Source organism: Canis lupus, chromosome 3 (assembly GCF_003254725.2).
Source record: "Canis lupus dingo isolate Sandy chromosome 3, ASM325472v2, whole genome shotgun sequence".
NCBI lineage: Eukaryota > Metazoa > Chordata > Mammalia > Carnivora > Canidae > Canis > Canis lupus.
This window is the reverse complement of record NC_064245.1, coordinates 43,564,820-43,585,568: the sequence shown is the minus strand read 5'-3', so window position 1 is coordinate 43,585,568 and position 20,749 is coordinate 43,564,820. Positions and strand designations below refer to the sequence as shown.

Sequence of the window (20,749 nt, the reverse complement as noted above, 5' to 3'; positions counted from 1 at the left end):
GACAAATGTTGATTCTTTCATTCATTGGTAGGAAATACAAGGTGGGAATGCAGGTTGACCATGGCGATGAGCATCCTAGAATATACCTTTGCAAAGTTATGGGGGAGTTATGGCTCACTATCTCTTCTATGAACACACACACACACACACACACACACACACACACAAGCATGTGGATTCTTAGAGAAATCCTTCTGCCATGTAACTATTTTGAATTTCATTGAATGGGAGCAGAGTTTGGGGCATAAGGGTCAATCTCCCCTTGGGAAGAAATTAAAGTCTATATTTCCCTTCTCAACTTCTGAATTGTAGTGACCCAAAACTGTCCTTGATGAATTCTCAAGATATTTGAACCTGTCCAGAGAATCAGACAGTGCGTGTGTGGTGTGCATTCATGTGCGTGCACGTGCATGTATGTGCAAGCAAATGTTTGTGCATTTTGGGAGAGGAGGGTAGCTAGTGTGGTTATCTGGCACTTGAGAAAGGAGCCAGCAAGGAGGTGACACACAATGGGAGGAAATGTAAGGTATTTTGACATAGTTTTTTAAAATAACATTGACCCTTGAACAACACGGGTTGAACTCCCTGGGTTCTCCTGTATGCACGTTTTTTCAATAAATACAGTACAATATTGTAATGTATTTTCTTTTATGATTTTCTTAATATAATTTTCTCTAGCTTGCTTTATTTTAAGAATACAGCATAAAAACACATATAACATACAAAATATGTGTTAATCAGCTGTTCATGTTATCTGTAAGACTTCTGGTCAACAATAGGTTACTAACAGTTAAGTCTCTGGGGAGTCCAAAGTTATAAACGAATTTTCAACTGTGCAGGGGGTTGATGTGCCTAACCCCCACCATGTTCAAGGTTAACTATCCTTAAATTGGTGTAGGGTCAATCTTAGATAGGAATCAGGATCAAAATACCTGAGAGATTGGGATTGAGTTCAAGTTACGTGTATTCCCAAGAGCAATTGAAAGACGGAAACTTCTGTTCATCTTGGGCTGCTTTGGCAGGCTAGGTGAACCCATGGTTCAAAAAACAAATGGATTTCACTAAAATGTCATTCATTTGCAGTCAAATTTACATATTCATATTACTTCGGTGTTTCTCCATAGCTCTGCTTGGTGATGATGGTGATGGTGATGACGAAGATGATAGCATTTATACAGTGCTTGTTATGTTCTGAGCACTTTATCATTTGTATTAGACAAGCTTCTTTAAAGAAACAGAACCGGTAGGAGATAAAAAGAGATTTATTATGAGGAATTGGCTCATGTGATTATGGACACTGAGAAGTCCCACAATTTACTGACTACAAACTGAAGACCCAGCTGGTGGTGTAATTCAGTACAAGTCCAAAGGGTCAGAGAAGATGAGAAGAGATGTCCCAGCTCAAGCATGCAGCAGGAAGCAAAAAGGGCAAATCCCTCCTTCTACCTTTTGTTCTATTCAAGCCCTCATTGGATTTGATGATGCCCACCCACACTGGGGAGGGCAATCTACTTTACGGAGTCCACCGATTCAAATGCTAATCTCATCTGAAAACACTCTCTAAGACATACCCTAAAATAATGTTTAATCTGGACACCCCATGGCCAGTCAAGTTGACATATAAAATTAACCATCACAGATTTCATCCTCTCCACCACTTGTGATAGATTCTATTACTATTGCTATTTCATAGAGGAGGGCATAAAAATTAGAGACATTGGATAAGTTTACCCAGTATCCCCTAATGAGTAAATGATGGTGGTGGGATTCAAACCCAGGGAGTCTGATCTAAAGACAAATGCTTAATCACTACACAGAGATTCTCTTTTTGTTAGAAAAACAGAGATAAATTTTTATTGTGGATGATTAGCAAAGAGAACTATGTATTCAGTGAATTGTCAGGAAAATTGTTGAATTGTCATGAGATCAATTCAAATAGATAATGTTCCAGAATTATCCTCTTCCCTCCCTATGTCCTACACTCACTGAAAGATTTTATTCACATTTTCACACTGTCTTAATCCCTTCCCCCACCCACTCCATGATAGTCAGGGCAAGGTATAGTTCATGTTTCTTCGAATTGGTACATTTCTTTTTTTAAGATTTTATTTTTTTATTCATGAAAGACACACAGAGAGAGAAAGGCAGAGACGTAGGCAGAGGAAGAAGCAGGCTCCGGGCAGGGAGCCCGATGTGGGACTTGATCCTGAGACCGTGGATCACGCCCTGAGCCAGGGGCAGGTGCTCAACCGCTGAGCCACCCAGGCGCCCCTGAATTGGTATGTTTCTTGACATGAGTTTTCTGACACATCTCATTTATTTATTTGATGTGGCAGTTAGGAAACTCTGCAGTAAGTTTTATGCCATTTCTCATATATTTTTTAGACAACTCAATAAATGATAATGTGTGTTTGGGGGGATTTTAATGTCTATGTGGGTCATTTTGTTTTTCTATTTCTAGTCCTATGTGGAAGGAAGATAGGATTGAAGGAATATTTGAATATATGAACTTCAGGTATCCAGAAAAATCTTCCAAGAAGTGAGATGGGAAACTATTTTTAATCCACTTCTTTTTGAAGATAGCTAGCTAGTGAATCTATAAACTATAAATGCCACATTATGTTTTCTAATTATAATAATACATGTCCAGGATAGAAAATCTCACCACACAGGGAGAACCACCACTAGTGTGGATATCCTATTGTGAATCTGCAGTTAACAAATGTCAGTAACTATATTATTGCGTGTGTGTGTATATGTGTGTGTGTTGTACAACTGACATTTTGGCAGATTTGGGTTCATTCTATGGTACTGTTTCATAACTTGTTTTTCCCATGTAACAATATATTTTGAGTATTTCCCCACATCATTATGTATTCTCCCAATTATTTTCAAACAATCTCACAACAGGATTCACTTCATTGCTGATCTCCTATAAGTAAGAGTTCATCTTGTGCATTTAAATGTTTATTTACATGTAGCACCATAATCCATGCAATCTTGCATAAATCCAGCTATGTAATTATGTTCATGGACTATTATTGAGGGGATTATTTCTCTTTTGCAGCATATTTAAGCATATCTTGAATATGGAAAATTCATTCTTATAACAAAATTATATATCAATAATTTCAGACTCAGTTTACAAAACTTTTTCCTTACCTGAAGTTATTTGACACCTTTGGCCATGGAGCCACCTGAGACAAGAGCTACGATTTCTCCTAGGTTTTCATGGGACTCCAAAAGAAATTGAATCTCAGGGACACCTAGATGGTTCAGTGGTTGAGCATGTGCCTTCAGCTCAGAGTGTGATCCCAGGGTCTTGGGATCGAGTCCCGAATCGGGCTTCCCACAGAGAGCCTGCTTGTCCCTCTGCCTATGTCTCTGCCTCTCTCTGTGTGTCTCTTATGAATAAATAAATAAATAAATAATAAATAAATAAATAAATAAATAAATAAATAAATAAATAAAATCTTTTTTGAAAAGAAACCAAATCTCAGAGATGAGGAAGAAACTGTTTTTTCTGAACTGTAGTCTAACCCCACTTCCCCTTGCCCTTCCCTGCCCCCTGCTGCCAGTTCTGAAGGCACACACTTCAATGTTCTCACTTCTCAGACTTCAGAGAACAGGTGCTACATCCATAGCAGTGGTAACTTATCCAGTCTTTCCTCCCAATCAAGTCATACAGTCATCTTAGGAGCCCACTGTTATGTCCCTGGACAGGAGGACCTTTATTTACTTTACTACCCACTACCTTTAGCACTCTATTCTCTCTTTAGATCTTCTCATCCTTTCTAGAAAGTTGCTTTCTATTCCCATTGACCTTTCCAATGGTCTCTTAGCCCACACAGATTTCCTATACCACTCCTCCCTATATTAAATTCTTGTTCTACACTCTCCTTAGCTTTCAATAATCCTTTATTAGGAAGTATTTATGTTGGTGAAAAGATGTTTAACATCATTCATCATCAGGGAACTACAAATCAAAACCATAATGAGATACCACCTAACACCTGTAAGAATGACTGAAATTAATAATTCAGGAAACAATAGATGTTGGAGAGGATGCAGAGAAAGAGGAATGCTCTGACACTTTTGATGGGAATGCAAACTGGTGCAACCATTCCAGAAAGCAGTATGGAGTTTCCTCAAAAAGTTAAAAATAAAGCTATCCTATGACCCAGCAGTTGCACTACTAGGTATTTACCCAAAAGAGACAAAAATACTGATTTGAAGGGGTACATGCACCCTGATATTTAAAGCAGCCATATCAACAATAGCCAAATTATGGCAAGAGCCCAAATGTCCATCTACTGATGAATATATATATATATATATATATATATATTCATATATATATGAATATTACTCAGCCATCAAAAAGAATGAAATCTAACCATTTGCAACAATGTGAATGGAGCTAGAATATATTATGCTAAGCAAAATAAGTCAGTCAGAGAAGGACAAATACCACATGATTTCACTCATATGTGGAGTTTAAGAAACAAAACTGATGAACATAAGGAGAGAGGGAAAAAGAGAGGATGTAAGCCATAAGAGACTCTTAACTATAGAGAACAAATTGAGGATTGCTGGAGGGGAGGCAAGTGAGGGGATGGGCTAAATGGGTGATGGGCATTAAGGAGGGCACTCACTGGGGTGAGCACTGGGTGTTATATGTAAGTGATGAATCACTAAATTCTACTCCCCAAATCAATATTACTCTGTATGTTAACTAACTAGAATTTAAATAAAAACTTAAAACAAACAAACAAACAAAAAGGAAGTATTTGTGTTGGGAAGATAGATTGGCAGAGTTACCTCAACATCAGCCAGTTGAAGAAGAATCAAAGTTGAAGCCAGCGCACTACTGAAATTTCACTAACAATTGAGATGTACGCTTAAAAGAAGGTGATTAGTTCACAATATTTCCAAACACATCTATTATCTTAGACTATTTACATCAGCCTGATATGACCAATGATTTTCTAAGAAGCTCAAAGTTAGTATTATGGCATTTTTGAAAGCACTGGACATAATGAGAAATATGTGGGGAAATCCATTCTAAGTTGTAAGGGAATCTTGATATTGGGAAGAAGGACATGGCCTCATAAAAATTTAAATTAAAAATTGGAATACACAATGATTGTGATTCTAAGGATAACATATCCTGTTGAGTATGTTTAACACTTACTTCACAGCTGGAGTCTTTAAAAAGCTTCACCATCTTACATCATTTATTCCTTGGTCTCTTCCATTTTGGGTCAAGATCTGTCAACACCAAAAGGTAGTTCTGATGCCTGGTGCTCACACTCATGGTCCTGTTTTTCACAGATCTTTCTGATTAATTGGCTTTTTTCTCAAAGAACCAGACTGTGTTTCATCTTCCATAATCATGTCTACAGGAACATGCCCACTTGTGCCTATATCCTGGGACCATAGGGATTTTGTCCTTAAGAATCATCTAACTCAGGGTAACACATTTTTTTTTTTTAGTGCTGGAATCCAGTTTTCAAATAGAATCTGACACTGAACCTCAAAATAAATGCTGATAAAAGAAGGTCAATGAGGGATTTTTCAACCCACACTTATCCAGGCTCCCCCTTGACCCAACCCCTTCTTTTTGGCAACCCCAGAGGGACAGGAATAGAACCATATGTACAGTTCTGTTGATAATAGTATGAGAATGACTGATCTCTCATAATCTCCTAATTTTTCTTGGGAAACTGAGGGTTCAAGGGATGAAGCCACAGAGCCAGGGTAAAACGACAAATATTAGATAAAGCTGAGTCTAGAAGTCAGATCTCCTGACACTGTCAATTATGCCTTTCCTTTTAGTATGGGGAAAAAAAAAAGGATTAAATAGGGAAAATAGAAAACCTGGCTGTAGGATGCAACTTTGAGAAGAGTTTACTTTTAAATTTATTTATTTATTTATTTATTTATTTATTTATTTATTTATAAGAGAAGAAAGAAAGAAAGAAAGAAAGAAAGAAAGAAAGAAAGAAAGAAAGAAAGGAAGGAAGGAGGGAGGGAGGGAGGGAGGGAGGGAGGGAGGGAAGGAAGGAAGGAAGGAAGGAAGGAAGGAAGGAAGGAAGGAAGGAAGGAAGGAAGGAAGAAAGAGTGAGAGAGAACACTAGCAGGGGGAGGGACAGAGGGAGAGAGAGAAGCAGGCTCCCTGCTAAACAGGGAGCTGGATGTGGGGCTCTATCCCAGGACCTCAGGATCATGACTTGAGCCAAAGGCAGACGCTTAACTGACTGAGCCATCCAGGCACCCCAAGAGTTTATATTTTTCAGTCCATTTAGACATAAGAATGTTTGGTGCTGAAGGTTTTAGTTATGGGTCCACATTTTTTAATTTGTCTATTTTCTTTATACTCCTTGAATGTACCAGTGAATCATATTAGTGGTACTTGAGTTCCATAGGCAGATGGCTCTGTTGGATAGTCAATACTACTAGTGTTCATTTAGGACTCTACCATTGATAACATTGTGATGATAGATACTAACTTGATAAAGATATGGAACAAATGGATTAGATTTTTTTAAGCGTTCTGAAAATGAAAATAGCACCAAATCTAAGAATGTTGCCAAATGTAGTAGACTATACAGTATCTCTTCTTTGAACCCTTCTCTTCATGGCAGAGGGAACCAAACAGAAGAGCAGCCTTCTTCTGAAATACTGAGAGGAGCGTTAACAACTGGAGGCAGAGTAGGGCTGATAAACAGCAGCTTGTTAGAACTAACTGCTATTTTTATTTGGGTAAAACTGTGAAGTTAATGAAGATTTATGGAGTTTCTCATTATGGTCCATTGTATCTTGCAAGGTGGATGGTTAATCATAGTATGTAGCAGAATGAGGGTGGCAGGCCATCTTTTGCTCCTGGTTGTCTGATTATTACGTAGGAAGTAGAAATTGGTGGCCTGTTTTTTGATAGTTCTATTCAAAGCTCATTGTAAGTTACTTCTGTTTTATGTGGGCAGGCAAAATCATGTCAGAGGGAGACACATGATAGAAATATTACATGATGGAATATTGCATATCGGCAAAGTCCTAAGTTGCAGGGGACAACTGGTTGCAGAGGCCATAGGTCTGGCTAGTTTGTGGTTTCTCTTGACCTGAAGTAGAAGAGGGAGGACTTAGAAACTATTTTTTTGTGGCAGAAAATCATCTCTGATTGGTTGTGGGGTAGAGGAGTTTAGCAGATATAGATAATCTCAAATGAGAAATTTTTTTTAATTAAAGATTTTATTTATTTATTCATGAGAGACACACAGAGAGAGTCAGAGACATAAGCAGAGGGAGAAGCAGGCTCCCTTAGGGGAGCCAGATCTGGGACTCGATCCCAGGACCCCGAGATCATGACCTGAGCCAAAGGCAGACGCTCAAGCCACCCCGATGCCCCCCAAATGAGAAATCTTAACCTGTGTTTCATGGGGTTGTGTGTGCCTGATGGATCTATTAAAACTCCACCCACCCTTATGCCAAGGGAATGCCTCTTCCAGTCAAGAAGCAAAAGTAAAAATTAAAACGAAGTCCTAGCAAGTTTAGAGGTAGTGTAGGAAATATCTCTTCTTTTCTTTTTTCAAAATTTTATTTATGAGAGAGACAGAGAGAGAGAGAGAGAGAGAGAGATACATAGGCAGAGGGAGAAGCAGGCAGGGAGCCCCATGCGGGACTTGATCCCAGACGCCCAACCAACTGAGCCACTCAGGAACCTTGAAGTGTCTTTTCTTAAAAAAATTTTTCTTAAAAATTGATGTTTAAAAGCAAGAAGCTTGGTTTCTTCCTGCCTCATCTTTATGTCCCAAGAAAAGCTGGAAGACGAATCTTACTAGTACAAGTGTGTAATATTCAGCAATGAGTGGAGCAAACCCTCCAATGTGTTGATGACCATGTGGTGTTCATTGTGGAACCATAAATATGACATATATGAGGTTTGGCAGATATCTTAAATGGCATTGACCTTGGCATCATGGAGACCTGGGTCCAGGTCCTCTTAGCACCAATACAAGCTCTGTGGCCTTAGGTAGGTTACTCAGTTTTTCTCTGCTTCAATTTCTTTAGCTATAAACAAGGGTAATTGTACCAAGTTCATAGAGCTGGCATGGCAAGAACAAGACATAATGAAATAAATACATATGAAGCTTTCAGTAATAATAGTTATGGTTACCATATCGCTTATCCCCGAAATCACCTTTCTTGTGATGGCTTTTGCCTATAGCCCCATTTCTAAGTTTCTATACTGGAGATCACTTTGTACCTTTAGACAAGTATTTGGAGATGATCTTTTTCTTCAGAAAAACTCTATGAAGAATAACCTAGAGTAGTTAGATGTGGTGCAAATCCTTTCTTGTTTCTGCTTTGATGATTTGCAACTTTTGTGCCAAACAGAATTTTAAAAAGGAAAAAGCCAGATCACACTGTGGACTCTCTCAACAGTTGGGAACCTAAGAGAGTTATGTAGCTTCCTGAGACATTTCTAGACAGCACTAATCTGTAAAATCAATAGCTTCCAGGATCCAGCCCCTAAATTAGAATCTTCAGTTGTAAATTAGGAAAATATAAAAAGGAATAATCTCTTAGCCTGTTAGGTTATTTATGTGGAATCAAGTTTTCCCTTCCCTAGTTATGTCATTTCTAAGTATGGCACACTACTTGATTTCCACGTAGCCTGAGTTTTTAGAAAATTACAGACATGTATTTTTAATGTGCATCCCACATCAAATTTATCAGCAAGTTAGTTCCATCAAGACTTTCCTCAACATACATCCCAAATCTACCCACTTCTCACCAGCTGCATGGACAATATCCCTCCAGACTAGAAGTGTCTTCCACTTTGGCTTCATATTTTCACTCTTCCTTTCCTACAGTATTACTTCCCTCTGAGAAGTGGAAGATCTTTTAAATGGAAATTAGATATTTTTCACTTGCAGACAAAAACTTCAAATGATTTTTCATTGCTTTTTAATGAGATCTAAACCCCTTATTGCATTTAGAGCTTCGCATGATCTTCCTTTATACTACCTTCCTTTCCAGTTCTTCCCCCCCATTGACCATCAAACTCTTGGGTTTCTCTAGCATCACTAACCTCTTTTTGGCTTTAGAAGTTTGTTTTGTACCCCCTCTCTCTACACATCATACCAAAGAGACTGATTTCTGGAATATTCTATCAAAAATAAACATCCCACTACTCTCTTTTGGGTTCTTATCACATCTGCAATTATATTAAAATAGTACAAACTTTAATAACTCATTAACCATTGAAGAAACTAAGCCGGTAATTGAAAGCCTCTAGGTTCAGATTGATGTATAGGTAATTTCCCCTGGCTATATTGAGATGTAATTGACATATGAAATTGCATAAGTTTAAGATGTACATTGATAATTTGGTAAACATATGTATTGTGAAATGTTTATCACAATAAGGTTAATCAACACGTCCTTCACCTCACATAATTACCATTTTGTTGTTGCTGCGCGTATGGTAAGAACATTAAAGCTCTACTCTCATAGCAACTTTCATATATACGATTACAATATTGTTGATATAGTTACCCTAATGTGCATTAAAACCCAGGAACTTATTTGTTTTCTGACTGAAAGTTTGTACCTTTTGACTAATTTCTCCTCATTTTCCCGACAACTCAGCCCATGGAAAATACCACTCTCTTCTCTGTTTCAATAGGTTTGATTTTAGATTCCACATATAAATGAGATACTATGACATTTATCTTTGTCTATCTGACTTATTGACTTACTATCTGACTTACTGAAAATGCCCTCATGGTTGTCCCACTATTGCTGCAAATAGCAGAATTGTCTTTCTTTTTAATGGCTTAGTGTTCCATTCCAGTTATGTTATATATCCCACATTTATGTATATATGTATATCTACATCTATTATCTATCTATCATCTATCTATCTATCTATCTATCTATCTATCTATCTATCTATCTAATCTATCAGCTATCTATCAGCTTATCCTTGCTGTCTGAAAGTAGAGCATTCCTATAAAATCTTTAGTAAGCCAAAATTGTATAAGCATCCCCAGCTTTCAGAAAGTTTGCATTATACCACTTCACTTTAATGAAGACCCACGTTACTGCCTATTTCTGCTAACTGGAAAAATGTGAAGAGGATTTTTGATTTTATAAGAAAAGCTGCTATCATAGTAATATGAGTCATTAACAAAAGGTGGCATAATGAGAACTTTCAGAAAGCTGGGGATACTTGTATACCACATATTCATCTATTCTCGATACTGATTTCACCTCCTTTGGATACACACCCAATAGTGGATTTGCTGGATCTATAGAAGTGCCATTTTCAAATTTTAAAAAAATTTTCGATAGTTTCTGTATCACTTTGCATTCCCACAAATAGTGCATGAGAGTTCCCTTTTCTCCACAGCCTCCCCAACATTTGTTACATCTTGTCTTTTTGATGACAACCCTTCTAGCAGTTGTGAGGAGCTATCTCATTGTGGTTTTGATTTACATTTCCCTGATGATTAGTGATGTTGAGCACCTTTCCATATACCTGATGGTTATTTATATATCTTTTTTTTGGAAATAAAATGTTTATTTAGGTCCTCTGTCCATTCTTCAATCTCATTATTATTAATCAATTAACTAATTAATTATTTCTATTGCATTGTATGAGTTCCTTACATTGTTTGGATTTTAACCCCTTATCAGATACATAATTTGAAAATATTTTCTCCTATTCTGTAGCTGTTTTTTTTTTTTTCCACTTTGTTGATTGTTTTCTTGCTTTGCAGAAGAAGCTTTTAAGTTGAATGCAGTCCCACTTGTTGATGTCTGCTTTTGTTATTTATACCTTTGGTGTCATATACAAAAAAGCATTCCCCGTGCCAATGTCAAGGAGCTTTTCCCCTATGTTTTCTTCTAGGAGTTCCATGATTTCAGATCTTAGTTTTAAGTCCCTTAGTTTTAAGACTCATTTTGAGCTAGCTTTTGCAAGTGATGTAGAATAGGTCAGTTTTATTCTTTGGATTTTCCCAGCACTATTAATTGAAGAGACCATTCTTTTCCTGTTAGTATTCTTAGCTCTCTTGTCAAATATTAGCTCTTGGTTTTGTTTCATTGGTCTTTGTGTCTGTTTTAGTCCTGTACCACACTGTTTTGAGAAGTACAGCTGTAAAATATAGCTTGAAATTAGGAAGTGTGATACCTCTAGCTTTGTTCTTTTCTCTGGACTTCTTTGAGTATTCGGGATCTTTTGAGGTTCTGTGGAATTTTTAGGATATTTTTTCCATCTCTATGAAACATTCCATTAGAATATTGATAGAGATTTTATTGAATCTACAGATGGCTTTGGGAACCATGGATATTTTAACGATATTAACTCTTCCAATCCATGAATACAAGATATCCTTCCATTTACCTGTGCTTCAGTTTCTTTCCTCAATGTCTTAGAGAGTTTTGGTGGATAGATCTTTTACTTTCTTGGTTAAGTTTATTCCTAAGTACTTTATTGTTTTTGAAGCTAATATAAATGGAGTTGTTTTCTTTGTCTAGTGATGATGAATTGCCTCAATTTTTGTTTCTTTGGGGAAAGTCTTTAACCCACCTTCACTTATGGAGGACAACTTTGCCAGATAAAGTATTCTTGGTTGGCAGTCTTTTCTCTTAACACTTTGAGTATATCATCGTATTTTCTCTTGGTCTACGAGATTTCTGCTGAGAAATCTGCTGTCAGCCTTATGAGGATTTGCTTGGATTAGGGACACTTTAAAAAAATTTTGCTGCATTTAAAATATTATTATAATGTGTCTTGAAGAAGATTGTTTTTGATTAAAATTTTGGAGTAACCTGTTAGCTCCATATACTTGATGCCCAAATCTCTCTACACATTCGGAAAGTTCTTAGCCATTTTTTCTTTAAGTAAGCTTTCTATGACTTCCCTCTTCTCTTTTTGGGACTTCAGTGATATATAGATTGTTTTTTGTAACGTGTCTCATAAGTATTGTAGGATTCCTTCATTCCTTCTCATTCTTTTTTCTTTTGCTGTTCTCCCTGGATAATGTCAAATTATCTGTCTTTGAGCTTATTCTTTCTTCTGCTTGCTCCAGCCAGCTTTGGGAGATCCCTACTGAATTCTTCTGTTTAGTCATTGTATTCTTCGGCTGAAAAATCCATTTGGTTCTTTTGTATGTCTTCTCTCTCTTGTTGAACTTCTTTTTTTTTTTTTTTTGTATTGTTTTCCTTATTTTGCTAAATTGTTTTATGTGCTCTTTTGTAACTCTCTGAGACTTATTTAAAATTCTCTGTTGAGCAATTCCTGTATCTCCATTTCTTTTAGATCTGTTTCTGAAGGTTTTCTGTGTTCTTTTGGTGGAATCATGCCATGTTTCCCTGCTTCTTCATCATCTCTATAGCCATGTATAAGTGCATTTGAAGAAGTTGTCATCTCTTCCAGACTTTATGGATTGACTACTGTAAGGAAAAATCTTCACCTGCGGGTAGGGGCATGCTAAAGTATGCAGTGACCTCAGGTCTATCTGTGCAAGTGCTGAGAGGGGATGTGCATTAGCTCTAGATCCCGGGGGGTGTCATGACTCACCAGCTCACACCACAGAGGTACGTGGCACTGACAACTTCATGGCCCTTGGGGAGCACTGTGGGGATCTGTAGAGACTGCAAAGGCTGTTGGGGTCCTCAGTACTTCCAGGTTCAGTGGCTAGGGACCAGGGCAGGCAGTAGTGGAGGCTGGAATCAGTGATATACACACACTGTGGCTGTGGGGGTCAGCTGCAAGTGTCTGCATAGTGGCAGGGGCCAGCTGCAAATCATAGTGTTGGGGGCCAGAATAGGCTCTAAGTCCTGAAGCTGACTGCAGACACACCCCAACTCTGGGGGCCCTGACAGTTGGTGTTGGTGATCACTGTTTCTTGTCATGGTCACATAGCAGTGGAGACTGGTATTGGGAGTCAAGTTGAGGGCATGTAGATGTACAGCTAGAGGGCCTAGCTGCTGATCCCAGTGGTGGAAATCAACAACAGTAAATAGGGCTGCATTTCCTTGCATGAGCAGTGGTGTGAGTCCTGGCTGTCTGCATACCCTTCTATGACTCCTGAGGGTACAGTTTCCTCTCAGATGAGTGCATTTCAATGGAAACCAGTTTTGACTGGCAGGCTTGGGGTATGCTACTGGATAGCTGGGAGAGGCTAGTTGCAAGGGAGCCCAGTGGTACTGACCAGTGACAGGAGATACGGTCAAAATCAGGCCTATCAACAGCTGTGAGAGCCTTGGCATCTTGTAGTTGCAAAGCTGCCTGGACTGGCTGCTCATGCAGGTCACAATTTCCTTCAGGGACAGGGGATGAGGTGGGGGCAGAGGAAAGAAGGAAGGAAGGACTCAGGCAGCTGGTATCAGGGAAAGCAAATACCTGTGGGACAAAAACCAGTGAAATCTACACACTGTGCACAGCAGCTGCGCTGGCCATTGTTTTTTTCAGTGGTGAAAACTTCTAGGGGTGGTCATCTGCAGGACATGGGTCACTGGAAACTGCCGTCACTCCTACCGCACACTGAAACTGGTAGCCCTGATTCCTCCCTTGTTTCTAGCCACCTCTGTATGGTTCCACCTAGTGATTTTTGGTGGAACTAAAAGTGAGACCTTTGTGCTGTGCTGCCAAAGATGATAGAAGCTGGTTGTTCATCCCTTTCAAGTTTTTTCTACTACTATGTTGCCAAAGTTTTTAAAGTGGACTTCATAGCTTGCCCAGAGCTGTTTTTTGTTTGTTTGTTTGTTTGTTTGTTTGTTTGTTGGTCAATGCCTATTTGTTGATATTAGTGGGAGGACTGAGTCTGGGCTTTCCTACTCCACTATGTTGGTAATATCTCCCTTACAGGTAACATTTTATTGTATCACCCAAACATAATTTTTAGCCTACCAAACCACTAAAAGAGTAAAGTGGAGGTTACAATAATTATGAAGTTAACATACACAAAAATTGCTAAGTAGTGCATAAGAGAAAAATATCACAAACCAATTTCATATATGAGCATAAATAGTAAATATTCTAAATAAATACTAGCCAATGGAATATATCCATGTATGTATCCATGTATGTAATGACAAAATGCATCTATCTATTACCTGTCAATCTATCAAACTACCTATCAAAACATCATAAGGGTATTTGGGTAATTTAGAGTTTAAACTAGTATAAGAAAACCCCCCCAAAATATGGGGTTTAAATATGGAGATTTGAATCTTATAAGACAGTCAAAGTAGGAGTGGTGTTTTCAGGCAGGTGGGTAAAATCCATCCATCATTTAGGGAACTGGTTTTCCCCCTTCTTGTTCAACTATCCCATAGGCCAGTGGTTCTCAAACTATGGTCTATGGACTATCATAGATTAGCATCTATGTCCTCTAGGAACTTGTCAGAAATATAAAATCTCAGGCCCCACCCCAGATGTACTGAATTACATGTATTGGTGGGCCAGAATTCACTCAAAAATTTTTTCCTCATGATTCTGCCACCCGGTAAAGTTTGAGAATTCAGGCTGTAGGGCAGGTGGAAGCCAACAATCTTCTTTTGTCAAAGGCCAAATAGTAAATATTTCAGTCTTTGTGTGGTAGATGTTCTTTGTCACAACTACCTAACACTGCTGTTCCAGAATGAAAATAGACATAGACAATGCATAAGCAAAGGGAAACTATTGTATTCCAATAAAACTTTATTCATAAAAATAGTTGGAGGGCCAATTTTGGCCCTCACCACAGTTTACTGAGTCTGCCCTTGGGCATTGCCCTCAGCTACTCTGTCAAAAGTGGGATTTGTTCCTGCTTGTTGAAAAAGGAAGGAACTTCAAGAAAATGCCTTGGCTTTAAATTGATTTGCATGTTGCATATATCACTCATGCTTCTCTTTTGTTGACCTAAATTTAGTCACATAGACATATCTAGTGCAACTGAAACCGAGGAACGAATTATCTAATGTGAAAGCATGTATTGGCTTGTATTCTATTACTATAGAAGAATGGAAAATAGGATTTCTTGTAAAAGTAGCCAGATTTGTCCTGATAGACCAGTAGCTGCTCTCCAGCCAGGAGTTCAATGATGCTCTAACATTAGAAAGTCTATGAATATACCTTCCATAGGACAGGATACATGACAAATCTCCAAGACATCCCATCCACACTGGGGTTTCTGAGGATGGAGTTTATGGGGATGATGCCATTTTAAATTTGAGTGGAGTATGGTTTGCATAGCCAAACATGGCAACCCTGATCTTGGATTAACAGAATGAATGCAAAATTCCATGGGATCAAGTCAATAAATGAGGAAAAGGCATTTAATAGAGTTCAACACTTCTTCATGTTAAAAAACTGAAGATGTGGTTTATGTATACAATGGAATATTACTCAGCTATTAGAAATGACAAATACCCACCATTTGCTTCAACGTGGATGGAACTGGAGGGTATTATGCTGAGTGAAGTAAGCCAGTTGGAGAAGGACAAACATTATATGTTCTCATTCATTTGGGGAATATAAATAATAGTGAAAGGGAATAGAAGGGAAGGGAGAAGAAATGTGTGGGAAATATCAGAAAGGGAGACAGAACGTAAAGACTGCTAACTCTGGGAAACGAACTAGGGGTGGTAGAAGGGGAGGAGGGCGGGGGGTGGGAGGGAATGGGTGACGGGCACTGGGGGTTATTCTGTATGTTAGTAAATTGAACACCAATAAAAAATAAATTAAAAAAAAACTGACAGTAAGTTTCAGAGAGACGGTAATTTCCTTAACCTGATAAAGGATACAGTTCAGAAATCTGTAGAAAACATTAAACTTGGTCATAGAAATTTCAAAGCACTATCATTAAATTCAGTAATAAGAAAAGACTGTCCATTATCAATATGTCTGTCAAAACTAGAAATTAGATGCTTTAACCAATGATAAGAGAAAGAATGAGATAAAAATCAAGAAGAGATAAAACTACATTACGTCTAGATGTAAATTGACTACACAGAAAAACCAACAGACTCTACAGATTGTTAGAGCAAGTATAAAATTTCACTGTTCATTAGATAGAATATAATCATAAATAGTAAATTCCTATTCACCAGATATAACTTCCTATATAGAGCAATACAAAAATATCCATTGGTATTTTTCCTGCCTGCATTCACCTCCTGCAGGACCTAAAATGGCTCCTTCCTTTAGGAGGATGAGGTGGGCAATAGAGAAAATTATAGAGAAGCATGCCTGGGTACAATCATGAGAAAATTTTCCTTAACTTTTTCACTAAGATTTGATTGCAGAAAATCTTACTCTGCATGGACAGTAAGGACAATTCACTAATAATTCCACTGAATAATCCCCCTCCCCAGAAACCATCTTGAACAAACACACCACCATATTTCATTAACAAGACTATTGGGGTAAATGCAAATATACATTGCTACAGGGACAGATAATATCTTACAAGCAGGGCATTGCTCATCTTTCATTCTGTTCCACTATTGTATAGCTCTATGATCTGTCTCTAATATAAATTTTTTCCCCAGGAAAATACTTTAGTACCTTAAACTGTCCAAAATCCATTTGATGTCTAGACATTCTTTTTCAATCATCAAATAACGAGTCTCTGGGGAAAGACTTTTCCTACTGATGTGTTCAATGGGTTGTTCGTGACTGGCTGGTTTCTATCCTGGTAATGCACTCCATCTCACCTGCTCTTTAAAAGACTTCTCAAAGTCATATCTAATTAACACTGGTTCTAGATATAAAAAGGCATTGTTATGACTTCTTATACTCAATGCGGGCAATTTCTTTAGATCTTTGCAATCTATGAAATACTTTGTAAAAATGACAGAGGCTAATATCTAAAATAAGCACATTACTTAAATCCTATAAGTGTCCCTTTATCTTATGTTCTTGTTGTTTTTGTTGTTTGGTGTTTTGCACCAGTACTTGCAGTCCGGACTCTCTGTAACCACTCTCCCCTGTTCAAAAATTATAGATAACAAAGAGCAGAGCAGTGGTTGCTGGAGTGGAGAGGGCTAGGGAGGGGTGGGAAAAATGGTAAAAGGTGTCAGAAAGTAAACTTCCATTTATAAAATCAAGAGACTATGAAGTATAACGCACAGCATGGTGACTATAATCAATAACATTGTAGCACATACTTGAAAGTTGCCAAGAGAATAAATTTTAAAAGTTCTCAGCAGAAGAAAAAAAAGTATTTGTAACTTTGGATATGATAGTTGGCAACTAGGCTTATTGTGGTGATCGCCTTACAGCATATACAATATCAAATCATTATGTTGTACACCCCAAACGAATATAATGTTACATGTCAATTATACACCAATAAAAAAAATCAAATGTTCATTATAACGTAAATTTTCATCACAAGGAGCATATTTTTAACTCCCTCAGAATCCAATATTAAGGAACCAGATGATATCAGTTTAATATCTTCCTCAGAGTTCTGGTTGAAATGTTGTCTTTATGTATCTGAAAATGTCATTACAGTTCTAAAGAAAACTCTGTGGATGTTTGAATTTGAATAGGTTTCTGAGCAAAACTTGGTGAAATGAAATGAGAAAAAACAATTTAAAAGCTTCCTATGAGGAACTCCTTATCCAATCGATCGCATGAATAAACCTGGATTCCTTAAGTGTCTTATTAACTATTCCTCATTAACCAGATCTTCAAATCTGTCATTCACATGGCTGCCCTAGTTATCTTTCTAAAACCTAAGTAAGTTGACCTTTCTCCCGTTCATCACAGTCTTCAGGGGCAGCCTAAAGAATAAGGCTGAAATGCTTTAAAATGACATTTGAGACCTTCTGCAGTCTTGTCCCAAGCTCTCGTGGCCTCATCTCCCACCAAATTTTATCTAACCACTTACACTCTTCGGGCGTGCACACTTATAACTCCATGCCTATCCTCACGGTGTTCATAAAATCCCCATATGCAAATGCCACTGATTTATAGTCTTCTGACTGCTGGGGTCACAGTCAGCTCTTTCTTATTCTGCTTCCACTGTTAAGATGTGTGATCTCTTTGGAGGCAAATTTTATGTTACTTCTGTTTTAGTTACTGGCTTGCAGTTTCCTCTTTACAAAGCAAATGCTGTGAAAGATATTAATATCTTACTCGGTTTTAGATTCTCCTGGTAGCTGGGACAGTCCCATTCCCAGGGATGTTTGTTGAATGGTTCAGAAATGAGACCCTTTACCCAGCTGGAGGGCTGGTTAAAGTCAACATCATTTTTTAAAAAGTGATATTTTATTTTTATGTTTATGCTTTCTTCCTCTGTGTGGAAGAATTTGGTATAATGAACTGTCCAATTATCAGGAAATTTATTGGATTTGACCAAAACTGGGCTGGCATTGACACAGTGACCGAAGCAAAGAAATGGGTCTAACAGATGGGAATGGGTGTAAAACAAATGTATTAAACACAATGTTTAATTGTGGTCTCTTTTTCAATAGGTATGAGAAGGTGAAAGTGTCTTTCAATTTTTAAGAAACTGAGGAGCTAACTGGTTATTCTTAGGTTCTCCTCAAAAAGACTAATTCCTATAATCTACCTTTTCACCTTTTCTTTCAAAGACCCAATTGCAACATTGCCACCAGTTATGGTGGTAAAAGTTATGGGTGACTTTTTCACAGCTTCTTTCCCACCAGTGGAAATGGAGTGAGCCCACTCCATTAAACAGAAGGTAGGTAGTTAGTCTGCTGCTCAGCTTAGAGAGCCATAAAAATCCTCCACTAGGATGATCCCCACTGATCTGATGGAGATTCACACCTGGTTATCAGAGGAAAATGCTGTTCACCTGCCATTACAACCTGGAATTGTCAGGTTCCCCAGCGCTATGAACACGAGAAAACACAATGCTCACCAATGAATGGAGAGAACATGGTGACTGGCCATGTTCTCTGGTTCTAGATCAGCTAAGTCTGTCTCTGGTTCCCATACCCACCCACCAAAGCAAACAAACAAAAACACCAACATATCTGTAATTAGGCCAGCTTTCTCCTTTCATCTGCAGAGAAAGTCAATGTAAGCAGGTACTTTTTTTCATGCTTTTTAGCAGGTAGACATTTCATTGAATGGAAGGACTTGTTAAGGTGAGATTATGAATTCACAAGTGCTTAGGATATATATCTAGGTTCAGAATCTGGTCCACAAGCCGTGTAAATGTCCAACTTTTAAGAGAAGAGTGCAAACTCTTTATCAAAATGATGGTATACTTTATGCTCCCACAGGCAGGGTGTAACAGCTACCATTTTTTGGCATCCTTGCAAAAATTTGGAACTTTCAGATTTTTAATCTTATGCCAAGAAAGCAAAGTGCTATTTCAATATTTTTTGTTATGACCTTAATTTTCTTTTCTGATTATAGATGAAGCAGAGTGAGATATATCTGTTCATATCTTTTGCCCTTTGCTTTTGAGATTTTCAGATATATCTCTATCTATAAATAACCATATATAGTATACTATGTAATTAAAATAGATGTAATATGTATAATACATGTAATAAATTATGCAACATGTATTAAATAAATATATTAATGTATTAAATATATTTATTTATATATTTAAATTACACATTATACTGTATATGATGTTATTCATTTCAGATTTGTTCATAGTTTTTAGTATCTTATCACCTGGTAATATTTCCTATGTTTTAGGTATGATGGAAAATACTGTTCATTTTCAACATTTTGAAACACATTTAATATGTTAATTAGATTATGATTCTATTACATCTTTTATCTTCTTACTGATTTTTTTAAATCTATTTAAACTATCATTTATTAAGGGTGGTATTATACTTCGGTGAATTTTCCAATTCTCCTTATGATTCAGTCATTCCCCTCTTCATATCCTGAAGTTATATTGCTGGGTGCTTATGTTATATTCTCTTGTTGAAAATATTATTATATTAGTATTCTTCTTATTTCTCTCTTAATCTCTAGTCATCCCTTCCTTTTAAGATTCAGTTTTATGGGGTGCCTGGGTAGCTCTGTTGGTTAAGCATCTGAGTTTTTTTTTTTTTTTTTTTAAGATTTTACTTATTTATTCATGAAAGACACAGAGAGAGAGAGACAGAGACACAGACAGAGGGAGAAGCAGGCTCCTCACAGGGAGCCTGATGCAGGAATCGATCCCAGAACTGGGATCACGCCTGAACCAAAGGCAGCCACTCAACTGCTGAGCCACCCAGGCATCCCAAGTATCTGACTTTTGATTTCGGCTCGGGTCATAATCTCAGGGTTGTGAGATTGAGCCGCATGTGATGCTCCACGCTGAATTTGGGAGACTCTCTCTCTCCCTCTGCCCTTCCCCCTAGAAAAATTAAATAAGATGAAGTTCAATTTTCTGATTTTAATATATTCCTATCAGCTGAATTTTTGGCTTTCATTTGCCTGGTATATTTCTCTTAGTCCGTTACTTTTATTCTATCATTGTCCTTCTTATTTTTATTTTTAAATCTAGATGGGTAATATATAATTTTTAAAACAAAAGTCCATCAATTTACATTTATTATGATTATTGATTACGTGGATTTATTTTGTGCCTTGTATTTATCTTACCTTTTCAGTGTTCTACTTTCCCCTCTTTTACTTACGCTTTTCTAAATGAGTGTATAATCTTTTATCTCCCCTTCCAGTGGTTTAGATAATATAAATCCCCCCCCCCTTTTTGTCTTTATGGTCCTCCTTTAATTTTTAACCTGTAGATGTCATTAA

General features: G+C 37.5%; 1 long non-coding RNA gene across 4 annotated transcripts in view; it reads left to right on the top strand.

Moving 5' to 3' along the window:
• The window catches only part of LOC112653718 (uncharacterized), a 44,434-nt gene that overhangs the window by 9,409 nt on the left and 14,276 nt on the right, over positions 1-20,749 (top strand). The window contains exon 4 of one of the 4 annotated variants that reach the window (XR_003132439.2): positions 1,125-2,440. The exons of 2 other annotated variants lie outside the window; for them this stretch is intronic. This is a non-coding gene — a long non-coding RNA (uncharacterized LOC112653718). Of the gene's footprint in view, positions 1-1,124; positions 2,441-20,749 lie in introns of those variants that run through there. One more of the 4 variants, XR_003132435.3, reaches the window with a different exon arrangement.